The sequence below is a fragment of the Phaenicophaeus curvirostris genome, chromosome 2, assembly GCF_032191515.1.
Source record: "Phaenicophaeus curvirostris isolate KB17595 chromosome 2, BPBGC_Pcur_1.0, whole genome shotgun sequence".
In the NCBI taxonomy this organism is placed as follows: domain Eukaryota; kingdom Metazoa; phylum Chordata; class Aves; order Cuculiformes; family Cuculidae; genus Phaenicophaeus; species Phaenicophaeus curvirostris.
The window spans coordinates 47,733,968-47,749,504 of NC_091393.1; positions in this window are offsets into that span (position 1 = coordinate 47,733,968).

Sequence of the window (15,537 nt, forward strand, 5' to 3'; positions counted from 1 at the left end):
GTGGAAAATACCCACTTTGGTCTACTAGTTCAAGCACAAGATCACAACCTGCTACAGGGAGGTTTAAACTGCAGGCAAGCTTTACAGTAAAGTGTATGGTAAAGGGGAATATTTTTCTGCATAAAACTTGACTGGAGATTTTGCAGAGCATTTTTGAACATCACCTGTCTCTGAAAATCAAAACAAGGGTATGTTCACACTGCAGTCACTAATGTTGCTTCTCAACAAACAAATTAGAGAGCTCCATGCTGCCTTTCCTGCCCATATCCCAAGAACCACCTAAGCCAGCTAATATGACTGACAAGTAGCACAACCCTGGCTGACCAACTCCTCCGATGAACTAAGCAGCACTGTTCAACTGCTGTCCAAACAGACTAATGGTACAAAAGCTTAGTTTTTCCACAAAGCAATTTTTCCTTTTATTTCAGTGCTGTCCGGCTCTTAATGACTCTTTTAAATTGTGCTGAGTAACTATAATGTTCCTTTAATCCAGGCCCAGATGTTCCCTTGCCTGAATCCTGTGACACCCACTCACGTATCACATTCCCATCATCTGGAGCCAGCTTCATTTTTCATTCTAATTCTTAGCAATCACAGCCAACACTGTCATTCCCTGTTAGTAATGTTGAGACCTCTTAGTGGGTGTAGTTGACTATGTAGCAGATGTCACTCCTTAATAAAGGAGAGAGATGTATGGAAAGACTTCCCTGTGCTAGGAGAAAGAATGGCCAAATGTATATGCAAACAGCATGGAAGTACATTTCCTCCTTTCATAAATAACAAACAAATTATTACAGTGACCTGAGAAACTGAATTCAATTAAGGAACATTTTCATCACAGTTTTTTGCTCTGATCCTCCTGTGTTATGATCCTTCTTGGGAGTCTGCAAGTTTAACAGAGAATTGCACTGGCATAAGCACTTCATAAAAGAACTTTACAGACACAACCACTTATAGGTTGTTATCTGGGCTTCTATAAAGCAACTTTCATAAAAGAGTGTTAATTGCGAGGAAAAATCAGAACAGATTCTGCTGTCTTCTGTTAAAAAAGAAGAGCTTTTAATGATGGAAAACAGACAGGTATGAGTAAGAGCAACTCCATTAACTTCACTGTGTGCAGCCAGCCTTAGGGATATATGAAACCCACAGCAGCCATGAGAAACAGGGGTAGAAGGGCCACTGTTGTATAGGCTTGCATGAGACCTTACAGCCATTTTTGCATAAAGATTTCTCTTTACATTTCAGTTCAAGCTTATTTCTCGATGGTCTGCTTTCTTTGTGACAAATGCTAGATTATCCACAGCTTCTCTAGTGTCATATGCAATCATCTCAGGAATTTGAGATTATTACGTTTCATACTAAATTATCCATTCAATATCAAACAATCATGAAAAGGAATCTACATCCATATCAGATTTGTGATTGAGAGGGTCTTCCAGTGCATTGTACCTTCACTGTCTGACAAGCACCTCATATCAGAGGTGTGTTAGAGGGATGGAGAAAGCAAGTGATGCTCACACAGCAATGCCATTCACAGTGTCACTCTGCTCTGCTCACACTGATTCAAATGCCTGCAATCAAACTAAGAGTTACTGACTTTTTCTCAGAGGGCAAAAGACTCAGAGAAGCAGCCTTACAAATGGAATCCTACACATATGTTTGTGCATGTGCACATGTCTGTATGTTTTGATATGCAATGCTGTATGGGATGGCATGCTGAAAGCTGGCAGGTAGTGGCTGTCAGAGCCTGATGCTCCTCCCAGGAGAGAGAAAGCTGTCAACCTTCAGTGCAGGGCTGACTTTCACCAGAGAATGACCTTGAAAGAAATTAGGAAGCATAAGAATAGTTAACCTGATCATAAGTGGGTCATTGAGCTGTGTTATGACCGAGTGGTTTTATAGAAACTTTTTTCCTTTAGTTAAAATTTCAGGCCCACAGGGACAGCTGACATTGCATGGATTCACTTTTTATGTGTAATGTCTGATTGTGAGAGAGTATGGAAAAGAAAATCAGTTCTGCTTCAGAACAACAAGCTTTCTACTCTTATTATTACTCCTGAGGTACATTGTTTTAAAGAAAATTACTTTCCTGGAACTGCCTGGGAGTTTAGAAAATCAGGCATAAGACAAAACATCAAAATGATCATTAGGTTCACCAGGCAAGCTAAGTAAGAAAAAGAAGCTTTTGAAATCGTTCAATTCAGATTTGCAGCAATAACCATCCTCAGAGACACAACTGACAGTTCTGCCTTTTAACCTCAAAACTTGATTTTTCAGGTTTTAAACTTTTATTCAATTAACTATGCTCATAGATGGTTGTTTTGAGGGAATCCAGATTAAGCTATCAACAAGGCATTCACACCTTTACCATTCCACATAATTAAGCTAAAATAATTGCTTATTAATTTGGTTTATTAGGACATTTATATTACTATTAGTATTTGGCTTTATATCATTATTTTCCTTGAGAAACGATTAAAGCCACTCGCAGATACAAGTGATTGAATCCTGTAGTCGTTATCCCCACTTCACTGCAGAAGACACCACATTGTGCTCCATAATCCAGCACAGAGATATAACAGGACCTTACAACAGCAGAAGAGAAATATCATCAGGCTAGAAACAGGACCAGGGTAACCAAACTCGTTGACACGTGTCAGGTGCAGAGGATGAATCTGAATCTTCTTTCCCCACCTGACATGAGCAGAAATAAGATGAAAATGCTGCATAGCTTAAAACTATGTACTATACTAATATGCTAGTCTCTCAAATGGCAACGCTAACCTTCTTTTGGAACTTCAAAGCTCTGCTGTCTTTTCCTTCTCTGCCCAACTGGAAGCAAATGGCAAAGCTCATCTGTGGTGCTGTGGTGGCAGCAGGAGCACTCCAGGCACAGAGTTAGTCAGCCCATTACTGAGGATAATTTGGCTGCCCAGAGGCTCATGAGGATGGAGTATGTGCAGAATTCTACTGGCAATTTAAACAATCTGGCCTGCTACTAGCACATTCTTGTTCTTAGCTGGGGCACAGAGCTGGTTTCCACAGTCAAGCAGTTCAGACACTGGCATAACATTCATTATGCAATCCAACCTGAAATCAATAACATTTAGTAGGATAAACTGTAAAAGCAAATGGAAGGGCTGACTGAAGTTCTGAGGTTAAACCCCAACTTTTCTGGCTACAGGTACAAGTATAGGAACTTACGACTAGTAGAGACAGACTTTTAACATTACTCCATATATCCTCTCTAGATTTCTTAGCACAATTCTGTGTTTCTCAAGGCATTTTCAAAAAGAAAAATGAAGATCAAATTTATGTGACAAAAAAAACTCGTCTGGTAAAGAAGAGCTGTTTTATACTGTGGAAGAGCAGAGATTTGCAACTGTACATGTTCATTTTAGAGCAGGGATTATGGTGAAACAAAACACAGAAAACTAAAGCATGCATATGGTTATCAGTATGAAATCTTCTCATTTACTTCCCACTGTGTAATTTATTCATCTCATAGTGTAAGTGTATGAAAGAAACAAGGAAAAGTGTGTTTTATCAGAGTTCAGTCAGTGTTGTGGGAAAAAAAAAAAAGAAGCCATCTTTATCCTTCAGGCAGTCCTTCTTAATTGTGAACACAGTCCAACGGTCTAATAAGGCTGCTCACTGCAACTTCTGAAAAATAATTGGTATGGATGATGTTCACAACAATCACTTTTTAAAAGGCCAGAGGAACCTAAGGCGCCAGTGTGAATCCCAGCTTCCTACCACACAGTGTCTAAACAGACCAAACCAGCCCCATCACCAGGCAGGCTACAGCAACCTGTTCATCACACAGTTGATAGGCAGCCATGTCCTCCACATCCCCCTCCCAGCTCACACCCAGAGCTGGTGCTCTGGCTGAACACTGCAAAACCCCTGCAAGACAGCTGCCTCCAACACAGCTATTGACACTAGTTTCTGCTCAGCTCCTTTTAAGTGAAGTTCAATAATTTCTTGAAGTTTAAAGTACTTACTTTGAGTTTGGCTCCAAAATGCCAGGAGGCTGAGACATGTTCACATGGCTCATGAGACTTTTAGTGGACCTGGAAATCTCACTCCTGTACCACATTTCTCCTGACCAGTCCACTACAGGTTATGCAAGTGCCTGACCTGCAGTTCTTTTTCACTCTTCTAAAGGCATCAGGTTTTCTCATCATGGCAGGCAAGGGACACAAACTCAAGTGTATGAGAAGTTCAGATGCCAAAATACTCATAGAAAAATTTAAACTCTGTATATTGATGACAAAGCTACATCTCCTGTACAAATCATGTTTTAGGATTGCTAGTGTCCAGCTAAAGTCTGAACAGTGTCGGGGAAACAGGTATATGATAAGGATAGTACCTTCCAGTACCTGAAAGGAGCCTACAAGAAAGCTGGATAGGGACTATTCATAAAAGCTTGTGGTGACAGGACAAGGGGGAATGGATATAAACTGGAGAAGGGCAGATTTAGATTAGATGTTAGGAAGAATTTCTTCACCATGAGAGTGATGAGGCACTGGCACAGGTTGCCCAGGGAAGCTGTGGCTGCCCCATCCCTGGAGGTGTTTAAGGCCAGGCTGGATGGGGCCTTGGGTAACCTGATCTAGTGGGATGTCCCTACCCTTGGCAGGGTGGTTGGAACTAGATGATCTTGAAGGTCCCTTCCAACACTAACTATTCTATGATTCTATGATAGCCCCTCTTTATTGAATATTATATGGGAGCTGGGGTATCCAGTCACTCTATTTACCCTTTCTCCAGTGCAATGAAAAGGAACTTCAGGGCAGGAGAGAATAATATCAAAATAATTTCATTCCTCAGTCTTTGTACCTAGGAAAAGTTTTTAAAACCGTACAGCATAAGGATAATGCTATTTTCTACCACAAGTGCATTGCTGCTTACAATGGCAAAGCATTCAGTATTCATCCCCTGCTTTTATCCATCCCCCTCTGTAATCTCATGGATGAGAGTGAGCAAGGCGTTTTACTTTTAGACCCTTCGTATCCCTCCTGGGAAATTAAAAGATGCAAAAATCCACTATGGGCTATAGTGCGGTTTAAGAGAGAAATAATGACCACTTGTTAGTGAGAAAGGAAGAAAACTCTGAGGAACCTGAGGACAGAACTGTACGGAGAGACAGCAATGGTAGAATGGCTCTGGAGAATATTAGCCATTGCGAGTGAATAGATCATTATGCACTGGGCCTTAAGGGACTCCACCCAGAGGAGATAGCAGAAAGAAAAATCTGCGAGACAGGATGAAGACATAAAGTTTCTGATCCCATTCTTTCAGTCTCATAAGGAAAGAGGTACAAAGTACCCTAAGGACAGCTTCACACTGGAGGTCAGCACTAGCCCATCTGGCCTGCGTGAATGTTGGGGAAAGAGGTCAGAGTTTTCAACTGAACTTCATTTCAATGAAAGAATTTGCTTTGAAGAGCAACACAAATTTGGCATCCCTTCATTTCCAATGTTGCAAGCTATTTGCAATAGAAATAAAGAACAATGGAAGAGAGAACATAGGCGTTACATTTTTTTTGAAGGAATTCATTATTAGCTATAGCTAAGGAATGAATACCAAAGTGTTTTACATTTCCTACCTGCAGATGTTATTTGATGCCCTGCATTAAAAGTCCACCTTGCCCACTGCAGCCCACTTGTGGCCCTGCATTGTAGTGTTTCCCAAGAGTTCAGGGGGTTCACACAGACATGTGTAGTACGTCCTCCTGTCATAGCCAAGTATATGGGCAATGTAATCTCAAGAAACTATAGAGCCATTAGTGAAATATGAGCATATTTTTCTAAAACTTTAGATGACAGTTTTCTAAGACAACCTGAACACAGCTTGTCATACTGATATAATATAATGAATACTGAATCTAGAGATAACCCATTTCCTAGGTACATCACATGGGTGAATGATTAGTCTCCCATTGTGCCACTTGTCATTGCTTCATAAGCTGAAGTCATGACCAAGCTATAGGAAATCAGAGAAAGTTCCAGTCAATAGTGTTTATACGCTTGTTTCTAAATAGCATTGAGGAAAATCAAGAAAGAGGCTGACCGGTAATGATTAAAGACTTCCAGTCTATTTCCAGAGAAGCAGCTAGAATATTAAACAATTTTAACTGGAAAGAAATATTCATTGATCAGTAAATCAAACTAATTCATACCAAGGTGCCCCAAAAGAGGTGACTGAAGCATTAGATACAGGTGAAAGCATGTCAGTGCTGTATTAGTACTAAAACAAAAAGTGAGATAACCCATTTAACCATAGCTGATATCAGTTTCAGTCAGAGTTATGGCAAGGATAGAGCACAAGTTTATGATTAAAACAAGATTGGAATGCAAAGAAAAAGCAATTTTTGCCACATAAACCTGACCTCATGTTTCAGTGAGTTTTCACATTTGTCTGTTAAAGTTACCAGCCCTGGTGCACAACATTCCGGGAAAATCAAGAGAAGTAGTGGTACAAAATTAAAGAATCATAGAATGGTAGAGGTTACAAGGTACCTCTGGAGATCACCTAATCCAACTCTACTGCAAAAACAGGTCCACCTACAGCAGATTGAACAGGAATGTGTCCAGGCAGATGCACCCCAGGATACCATTGGCTTTCTTGGTCACAAGGGTACCTTGCTGGCTCATTATCAACTTGCTGTCTGCTGAGAGTTCTAGGCCCTTCTCCATAGAGCTGCTTTCCAGGCTGTCAATGCCTAAGTTGTATTGGTGCAGGGGGTTATTCCTCCTGAGGTGTAGAACCCTACATTTGCTTTTATTGAACTTCATTATGTTCCACTCCACCCAACTTTCCAGCCTGTCCAGGTCTCACTGAATGGTAGCACGGCCTTCTGGTGTTTCAACCACTCCTAACAGTTCTATATCATCAGTAAACTTTCTGTGTATACACCCTGTTTCCTCATCCAAATAACTGATGAATATGTTGAACAAGACTGGGTCAAGTACTGACACTTCGGGTAAAACACTGGCCACAGGCTTCCAACTAAACTGCATTGCTGATGACAACCCTCTGAGCTCTGCCATCCAGCCAGTTCTCAATCTATCTCATTATCCACTCGTCTGCTCTTGCCTCATCTACCCAGACAGTCATGACATCATAGAAGGCTACCAGATTGGTGAACTCATTTTGACCACTTCTGATAACCTTCTTTTCTACTAGATGATTTGAGATGACATCCAGAATGAGCTGTTCAACCACCTTTCTGGGTATGGAAGTGAGGCTGACTGGCCTGTAGTTTCCCAGGTCCTCCTTGCCCTTTTTCAAGACTGGATTGATACAAGCTTTTCTTCAGTCCTCAGGCATCTCTCCTGTTCTCTATGATCTTTCAAATATGATGGAGAGTGGTTTAGCAATAACATCTACCAGCTCCCTCAGCACTCATGGTTGCATCCCTTCAAGGGCCTTGGATTCGTAAGCATGCAGTTTGCTTAGAAGATCTCTAACACAATACTTCTAGACCAAGGGACAGTCTTCCCTTCTCCAGACCTTCTCTCTTTCCTTCAGGGTCTGGGATACCTGAGGACCAGCCTTAGCAGTAAAGACTGAAGCAAAGGCGGCATTCAGCAACTCCATCTTCTTTGCATCTTCTGTCACAAGGGCATCCACCTCAGTCAGCAGCTGGCATACATTTTCCCTAGTCTTCTTTTTGCTGCTGATGTACTTGAAGAAGCTGTTCTTGTTGTCCTTGATGCCCTTTGCCAGATCTAATTCCAAGTGGGCCTTAGCCTTCCTCATTGTATCCCTACATACTCTGACAATGCTCCTGTATTTCTCCCAAGTGGCCAGTTCCATTCTCTACCCTCTGTAATCACCTTTCTTCCGGCTGACTTTTTTCCAGAAGCTCCTTACTCATCCATGCAGGCCTCCTGCCTCCTTTGCTCAATTTCCTATTCCTAGGGATGCACAGATCCTGGGCCTGGAAGAAGTGCTTGAAGGTTGCTCAGCTATCTTGGACCCCCTTACCTTCTAGAACTCTGTCCCATGAGATTCCTCCAAGTAAGTCTTTAAAGAGGTTAAAATTAGCTCTCCTGAAGTCTGGTTTTTCAATACTGCTTATTGCCCTGTTTCTTCCACGCAGGATCTAGAACTCCACCGTCTTGTGGTTGCTGCAGCCAAGTTTACTCCAAACTTTCACATCACCGACCAGACCTTCTTTGTTTGTTAGAATAAGATCCAGTAGCTCTACTCTTCTCATCAGCTCCTCAACTGTGCTGAAGGAAATGCACTTACAGCCTTCACCCCACAGGCCACAGCATACCTGTCAGAGAGGGAATAACATGAATTTCATTTTAAATATACTGTGAACTGGGTTGCAAATGAAGTCAGCCACTAAGGACCAGACTGGAAGTGTCGGCCACTCTTCGTGGCATGGACACGATATGCTTTCCAGCTGTAGGATTAAAAGTACCACGGAGCATGGAAATGAACTTTGCTGCTAAAGTTCAGATGGGCATAAGAAGCTCTGGCAACAGGAGAAGGCAAAAAAGGAGGCAAATACATTGAAAAAATGCAATTTATTAGTTATTTATAGGAATGGGTTGTTGGATAAGAAGTAAGCTGTCTGGAAGTTTTACAGATTGATAAATTTATATGAGTTTCATAAACCATCCCTATTTGAATAAATATCTTGGCTAACAAGCAAAAATCCTAGAGATGTGTGGACAACTGGCAAATGAGCTTTTCAATGCACAGTCAGTTCAAACCTCAGAGGGGAACAGTCCCACATGAGACTTGCACAGGGAAGCAGGAGGATACATGAGATCTTGCAGTGCTCCCTAAAGACAGGAATCTGAAAGATCCAAGTCAAAAGAGATCTGCAGCTGTCAGCTGAATTTGAGAGACTTACCACAGATAAGATTTTAAGTACTCCTACCTTAACAGGGAAGAAACGATTGAACTGACTACCCAGAGGGAACTTATACTTGTTAAGCTGAGTTCATTGCTTCATTCAGACACACTCATAATGCAGCAATAATGGAGACTTTCTACATATCGCAGTGGAGATATCTCCGATATTGAGATGTATTATTTTAAAAATTAATAATGCCATTTTGCCTTTAAAGCCAGCTATGCCAGGACATGATTTCTCCAAGCACTGATGTATGAAATATGTATAAGATTATATATATATATATGAAATATATATATAGCCACTGATTACAGGACAAAAAAGTATCCTTCAGCTTCCATTTACAGTACAAATCTGCCACTGTAATCAATAAAGGCCTATTAAATATTAGCTAAGAGAGAACAAATGGGGAAATAGCACACCAGAAAAATCCTGTTTATATTTCAATTAGCTGCCAAAAACCTTCTCTTTTCAACCTGTGGCCTTCAGGAACTCAGTGTTCTGTCTGGCTTTGGCATTTCTCTCCATTATTTAAACAATTAATCTTTGAATGCCTGCAGTAGTCTGATGCGAAACATTAATGGAAAAAAAAAGAGATTTCTGAAAACACCTTGCCACATTTGGAAGATCCTAATTCAATACAGCTATGTAGAAAATGTGATTCAAGAGGGCCACATACAGGCTTACCTTTTTATTTGTAGCAAAAGCCCAGCAGGGGAATAAAAAATGGGAGTTTGTTTTTCAAACAGAATTTTAGTGGAGGAGTTGGGAAAACTGACTGAAACCAGTAAAAAAGAGTGAATCCGAGCAGTATTGTCTTCTTATTACCTCAGGGTCCCTCTTCTCCTTTATTCTTCCAGCTGCTATTTCTATATTTAACACATGCCCAGACTACAGAGCACAGCGTAACAGTGAATGCCTACAGACTAACTTAGAACAAGCTTCCCTAGACAGCACACTGAGTAGGTTGTGCTGGAGTCTGTGCTCCCAGGCTGAAGAGGTCAGTATCCCCAGCAGTGGGTTACAATACTAGCAGCAAGATAGTTGTTCACAGAACTCCCTGATGTGAGACTGAAGCTGTTCACAATAATGCTACATGTCTGACAGTCTACAAGACATAGGTCCTGTCACTACATGACACTAAGTAGACAAACTGTTTTATAATTTTATAGTTTTATAGTTCTTCCAAAATGTAAGATCTATTGAAGAACTAAACCAGGGTAACAATATGCCTCTCTTCTCACATAGATCCTCTACTTTAGAAGAAAGAGCAATTTTTCTCCATTCAGTGGACCTCTGTGTTATAACTTACTATTAATGTGACTGGGAGGTTAAGCCCCAGAGGATGATGCAGCTGCATACAATTGCCCGTTAACTACCAACAGCAGTGCAGGAAGCAAACCAAAGCCTTACTGGCAGGTTTTTTAATCTGGATAATTTGACATTTAGCAGCTAGAAAATAAGCCTTCAGACAAAGGAATTTGGATAGTCAGGGTGGTCACCAGGGAACAAGATATTAGAAACAAAAGCCAACTCACATTTCATTAGCTGTTGTAATGCCGCTGGATTTAGTAGAGCTTTACTAGTCCACAATAGCTCAGGCTCCATCTAGCAAGGTTAGATCTGTCGGGTCCTCACCCCTAACCAGTGAGCCACGCTGCCCACACTCTAATTCCTTGTGTTGTCCCACAGGTTATCCCAATCTATCCACCTCTGCATAGTCCCTTATCAGCATGCTTTTGCAGCATAAACATTCAAGTGAAATATTAGTCACTGCTGGTAAAGGACCACATTGTCATTTTTACTCGGAATGAGTGCTATGGTACTGCTTGGTCCAAACAGGGAAGTAAGGTAAGTTTCCAAGGAAAAAAAACACAGGCAGTAAATTACAGACATAAAAAGCCTCCTTAAAGAGTCACCTGAACTAATTATGTGAGCCTTTGTGCTTACCCAATGCTGAGTACACACAGAAAACCTAGTTTTATTAGGAAAAAAGCCTGGATCTGACAAATCCATGTGACTAAGAAACACATGTTGAGGAGGCTGTCCCTGCTACACACAAGAAAGCACATTGTGAAACCACCGTGATGTGGGTGAGAGAAGCAAACTCCAGAACTATGGGTGGTATGTGGCAGAATATTGATCACTCCCCAACAGCACTGCCTCAGCCCTGCACAGTCAGTTTATTTGAAGGAGGCAGAAAGCAGAGAAGGAAACTCTCCTGTGACACGGGAAATATTTTTCTGAACATCCAATTCATCATCTTCATGAAATTGTCCATTGCAGTTACAGTTGTTTAGTTTCTTCAAAAACTCTTCATATTCCTGGGCTTTGAAACTATGGGAACAGTGAAAAGTATTTACCAAACCAGCTGTTAAACTGTACTATATTTACTTCAACTCATTATGTATAAGTAAGATGTCTGTTTTTATAATAATGTAGATTATTTTGGTTTTTTCTAAAGCCTTATGCAAACTTTTAGCTATGTAACTCTGAACTTGGGAAGATTTGACCTACTCTTCATAGAAAAAACATACACTAAGGAGTCATCTCTAAGATGAAATGTCCATAGTTCAATCTTCTTGCTGTACTCAGCTCTAAAAGCAGTCTTCACACTCTGGGGAGCTGTTGAACAGGTTTAGCAATAGAGTACCTCAAAAGGAATTGCCTTCATGGCCCACTGTAGCCACAGCTCAGTTTTAGCTCCTACTAGGGGGGAAATCTGAAGTGCACGTTGTTAAAAGGCCATCACACTAGTAAGTGGAGATGGGAGGAGATTCAAGTGCAGACATAAACTTTCTGCTCCTCTGGACTAAAACTTTTGCCCAGGCTTTGCTAGGCTCAAATCTTTTCAAGTCAGGCACCCGCCATTCACAGCCTGAGTTCAAACACCTCAGAGATGGCAGCATCCCCTGCCTCCCAGAAGGCAAATTGCATCTGGAAATTATTTCTGTGCCTTCTGGGAGACCTGTGGTGAGACCCGTATCTGCCTCTTTTTTATGCATCCAAACTGATGAACGGGCTCAGGGCTGCAGTATATCTTCAATATACTTGATGCTCTGGATCCCCAGAGACTGAGATATATTTGAAGTTGTGCACAGGTAGTGACTGTAACTGGTCCTCAGTCACACACTCAGAAATTAGAATAAGCATGTTCTGCTTGTCTTGCCATGTCTTGACTTGCTTACCTGCTTGGTGGTCTTCAGAATCCCCTAAAGTAAAGTAACAGCATTTCCCATTATTCTTCACATACATTTGCAGATAGAGTCAAAAAGATGTTCTTGTTAATGGACATTAGAAAAAGGCATAATTGAAGTGACTGCTCTCATTGAAACATGTGCCACAAGAAGTGACCAGGAACTTCAAGACCACTGGTGAAAAAGCATCCTCACTCAAACTAGATCTTGTCAATGCAGATCAGAATGTAAGCTCTGTGAAACTTTCATCCAAGCTCAGTGTAAAGTGGGCTGAAATATGATTCTTCTATGCGGACCAAGAAAATAAACATTAAACAAAGTTCAGCTATTTCATTTTGGAAAGGATAATTTTGCAAAACAGCTATTCCAAAGAAATAGGGATGATGTTTGATATCAATATATCTGCTATATATAGGTACCCTGCCACATTCTGTGACAATGAAAAATTTTAGCTTTATGGTAGTCCATTTGTATTAGAAATTTGGGCCAGCTGATATAATGATGAGATGTAAATTAATACGGGCACATAAGAATCTGGGTGCCAAAATTAGAATATGTTCACTCAGGTTTTCAGACTTCAGGAAGCAAGCTGTGGCAATGTGGTTTCAGACTTTTGGACAATATGAGCTCTTCACACAGATCTCTTTATTCCGGCTATCCTGTGAATTAGCACAAAAATATAAGGCCATAGGGAGATGTAGTATGTGTTTTAAATCAGACTGCATAGTTAAGGATAAAAGATCAGGCAAACTTTAAGGAATGTAAAGCCTTTCAAATGGAAAGGAAATCCACTCTGTTTCCCTGATGCTAGGAACCTGCAGACTGAGTCACATTCCATTGCAGAGTACTGTATTACAGCATGGCTCAAGGAATTTTAAAAGTTTTTTGCCAGTTCTTTGTGAAAGCTGCTCATGCCCTGTTGAGAAAAAGATTCACAGTCTATTGGCCTCCTTTCTTTGCTTTAATCACTGAATCATACCTTCTGTATTGGAACAGCTCTGTAAAGAGTGTGAGAGCTGGAAAAAAACATCAAAACATAGAATTATAGAATCATAGAATCACAGAATCACAGAAACACTAGGTTGGAAAAGACCCCCAAGATCATCCAGTCCAAGCATTCCTATCATTAAACCATGCCCCTGAGCACCTCATCCACCCATCTTTTAAATGCCTCCAGAGATGGTGACTCAAGCACCTTCCTGGGCAGCCTGTTCCAGTGCCCAACGACCCATTCTGTGAAAAATTTTTTTCTGATGTCTAGCTTGAACCTCCCATGGTGGAGCTTGAGGCCATTTCCCCCTTGTCCTGTCCCCTGTTACTTGGGAGAAGAGGCCAGCTCCCTCCTCTCTACAATCGCCTTTCAGGTAGTTGTAGAGAGCAATAAGGTCTCCCCACAGTCTCCTATTTTCCTGTGAAATGGCACCATATGCCCAGTGTTTATTACATCAAAATTTTTGCTCAGGCAGTAAAACCAGTTATAGATGGCACAACATGTACCAGAGCCTTATGGGCTTTGAGGGATAGAAAATTGCCAGGCAATTGTTTCCTATCCAGAACGGCAGTGCCCTGACTGATCTGGGAAGGGAGAAGTCCTGTTCACAGATTAAAATAGGAGAAAGCAGCTCTGTGCTGTCAAATCTTCTTATTTATAGCCTTCACTGGAGAGCTGCAAGCTGTAAAATGTGCAGTCTAGCCATTTTTCCTTCATATGTAATAAACACAAATGCTTTCTTTCAGAAATCAATGACTCAAGGAAAGGTTTGTTTGCTCCCCAAGTGATTTGGGAAGGCAGAGAAGAATGCTGTTGGGGAGTTTTTGGCATGATTTTACTGTATGAAGACAACAGACTGCAATGGAAGTTGGGAAATATTTAGAGAATTTGAAAACAGATTGTGTTATATTGTTCCTGTCTAAAGTGATATGTGAATGATGTTCACCTCCCTGCAGTGGAATTGGTGCTTTCCAGTCTTGCTGGCCTTTGCTTTTTTTGGTACAGGGCCGGGGCTGGGGGGAGGTGGTGAGGAAAGGACATTGCTTGTATGCCTGAAAAATAAAGAGGTTTTTTTTAAGTAACAGGAATGTATTGTATTGTATTGTATTATATTATATCGTACTTTTTGCCCTCAAACTACGCATCACAGGAAAACAAACTTAGTGATAGTCAAAACTTTTTACTATATTAAATTTTGCAAAAAATCAAAATGTGCTCTTTTTTGAAAAACATAAGCTCTCACTGTTTTGACAGGAAGGAGGGAAGAGGGTGGGGTAGGGAAAAAAGTAAGAGAGGAAGACAGAGCACGTGTGAACAGATGCATGTAATGCTTCCCAAACAGTTAAGATTTTGGTGAAAAGTGACATTTTGACACAAATTGGTTTGGTGAATGTGCTTGACAGAGCTTGGGTTTGTTTCTGTAGGGAACCAAAGGATGTTTCAAGACCTCAGTGAACACCCTGCTCTCCAAAAAGATGCAACTAGATTTGCTCCAGTGTTTATCAGGCAGGGTCTGAATGTGAGTAAGCTGACAGAGATATCATTTAAACCCTGGTTTTAATAACCATGGAAAATTCTAAGCCACTATGCTACTCACTGAGAGCTAATGGACAACACATTGACCTGCACCTTCATGGCAAGCTATCTGTATACAAATAAATTGTTCCAAAATAACGTTCTTAATTGTATCTTGAAACTGTTTACAATCTCTGTAGTAAACCACCACCATAGGTTCCTGAAAAGCACTGAACAGCCCAAGCAACAGAAGCTCACTAGGGTTAGAGGAGAGAGAGAAAAAGAGAGAGGCAAAAGGCCAATCCCATTCTCAGGCCAGTAGAAACAAAGAGAAGCTCTCCATCAGCAAAGATGGTCTCAATATTCTGGCTGCCCAGGTGGTTTGTTCTGGTACTCTCTGGGCCGATGGATAATTTTGCCTTTCAAGAACAGTTTTACTTACCTGTCTGCCTGCTTTTGTGACTGATATGGGTGCAGCAAGAGCAGAGGCCTGAGACCATAGTCATCAGGTATGCTCTTCACAAGAACAAGCAGAGTAGAAGAGAGTGCCATTTATTCCTGCAGATTTAGTTCCAGTTTACAACCCGTGCAAGAAGCCAGTATGAATGACACCTGGTTGTGATGAATCTATACTTTAATTCTAAAAAAATAATAGCTTTGTAGTACCATACATATACCTTTGTGTCAAAATTTCTACCTCCATTTCTTCAGATGCACTGGAAATCTTAGAAAATTTAGAATAATTGTTTAAAAAAGGGACTAATTTTTTTCAGAATATGTTGGAAATAATCTCAAAATAAATTTAACTCAGCTAAATATTTGCAAAAATTTAGCTGAAATGCTATGAAGCCAAGTTTTCACTTCCAGTTACAGAAAAAATATGCCTGACTAAGAAAAATTATAGTTCTTCAGATACTTTTCGTTTTGCTTAGAATCACCTGTCAGTTTAGCCA